The sequence below is a fragment of the Macrotis lagotis genome, chromosome 4 (genome assembly GCF_037893015.1).
Source record: "Macrotis lagotis isolate mMagLag1 chromosome 4, bilby.v1.9.chrom.fasta, whole genome shotgun sequence".
NCBI lineage: Eukaryota > Metazoa > Chordata > Mammalia > Peramelemorphia > Peramelidae > Macrotis > Macrotis lagotis.
Genome location: NC_133661.1, coordinates 88,225,853 through 88,227,988, shown reverse-complemented (window position 1 = coordinate 88,227,988; position 2,136 = coordinate 88,225,853).

The following is a 2,136-nucleotide window of genomic DNA, read 5'->3' as shown; positions in this document are numbered from 1 at the left end:
GCCGCTTCCGGTAGCTCAGCCAGCCGAGGAGCGATCACGTGAAGCGGGCGCCGCGACCGCGCGTGCGTGCGAACTGCGGTTCTCCCTGGCCTTCCGGTTCCTCTTACGGAAAAGCGCGGGGGGGATTGGAGAGGGGGAGGAGCCAAAAGACAGGACATGCGCGTTTCCCAACCAGCGCTTTCCAACCTCTTCTTCCCTCATTCATGAGTTCAACCAGCCTTTTTACATATATATATATACGTAAAATATATATATAATATATAATTACACATTTACATCTTATAATTACATATTATGCATAATTATATTACGTTTAATGTAATTCCAACGCATGGAAGAGCTGGAATTTCCTGGGAAAGATAGGATTTAGATTGCTGGAGAAGAGATTCATTAACCACTTGAACCCCAAACTGCATCACCATCATCTTGATGGCCAGGGTTCTCGCAAACTGTTTTCCTTAGGGCGGAATGCAAGTATAATCTTCAAGATTCTCCATCAAGCTCAATAGTTCCTGCCCTCAGCAGTCTAGCTTTCATTTACAGGGATAAAGATACAAAAAAAATAGGGTAGAATTTGAATTAGTTAAAGTTTCTGAGGGGACTTCCCGCTTGGAAGGATCCCTCTGCCCAAATGGCTTAAAAATAAAGAGGAAAGAAAAGCCTTCCTTGATGTATATCCACAGAGAGACAGTCTCCCAAGGAGCTGCACTTTGTTGATTATTTAACTGTACCTTCATCTTTCTAGTGTCTTTAACATAAATAAATATTATATTTTATGGAAAGCATTTTCAACATGTATGATATAATAATTTTATTGTTGTTATATTCATAGATTTTTCAGTGACTTTGAACTTGTTAAATTTCTCTTCCGTTAATGAGTTTTTTTAAGGTTTTTTTTTACCAGGCAAATGGGGTTAAGTGGCTTGCCCAAGGCCACGCAGCTAGGTAATTATTAAGTGTCTGAGGCTGGATTTGAACTCAGGTACTCCTGACTCCAGGGGTGGTGATCTATCCACTGCACCACCTAGCCGCCCTGTTAATGAATTTTTTTACATTTTTATAAACTCTCAGTTCTTTTATCAGTTTTCCTGCCATATCATTTGGCCTAAGTTTCTAAACAATTTATTTCATCTTCATATGTTGTAATTTCTCATTTTTCATTTTTTATATTAGTGATTTGGTTTTCCTGTTTTACCAAATTAGTGCTTCCTCTGCTGATCCTATTTTCTACTTCAGCATCTCTCCCAACAGCGAGCCAAAGAGTAGACTCAACAGAAACGTAGTAGTAAATGGGCATCCCAGATTGCCAGCTAGAGGGGGAAAAATGAACCCTGGAAATCTCTAAAAACCTATTTCAATATCTTCCTTATCTTCCTTCCAACCTCCCTGTAGGGTGGAGTGGAGACTGGGGGAGGGAGGAATGAGCTGTGCCCCTTGGTCTTCCTTCCCTTTCCTCTTCTCCATTGGCCCAATGAAAATATAAATCAGCACCACCATCTGATTTTCCTAGATGCCAAAGTCCAGGGAGTGAGCTTTCCTATTGATCTAATGAAAAATGACAAAATACTTTCCCACAAATACTTTCTAAGGATTGAGAAGGGTGTAGCTTTTGATTACATACCTCACTCCCATTCCCCTCTCCTCCAGACTCTGTACCTTCCTTCTATAACTAAAGGAATAGAAGATGATTTAATAAGATAGATTTTTTCCGGTTCATTTTTTTCATGCCTCTCTAATATAACACCATACAGAGCCTGTGAATGGTTGAAAAAGAAACTTTAAGGGCAGAAACCATAGTTCAGAAATGGACAAAATCTCCTCAAAAGCTACAAATCTGGGTCTTTGGGGAATTTGGGTTGTTTTTATTTCTTGAGGTGGGGGTAATTTGTTTTAGTGACATTTTTGCTGTTATACATATGTTTAGAAGGATTTTTTGTAGTACAATTAACATGTTTTTTTTTTCCCAGTTCCTGAGTTGGAGGAAGAATTTATAAATATACATATATGAATATGTATATATTTATACAAATATATGTAAATACATATAATACATATTTTATATATGACTATATTATTAATCTTTTCAAGAAACCAACTTCTAATTTTATTTACTAATGGTAAATATTCAAAGTAGAA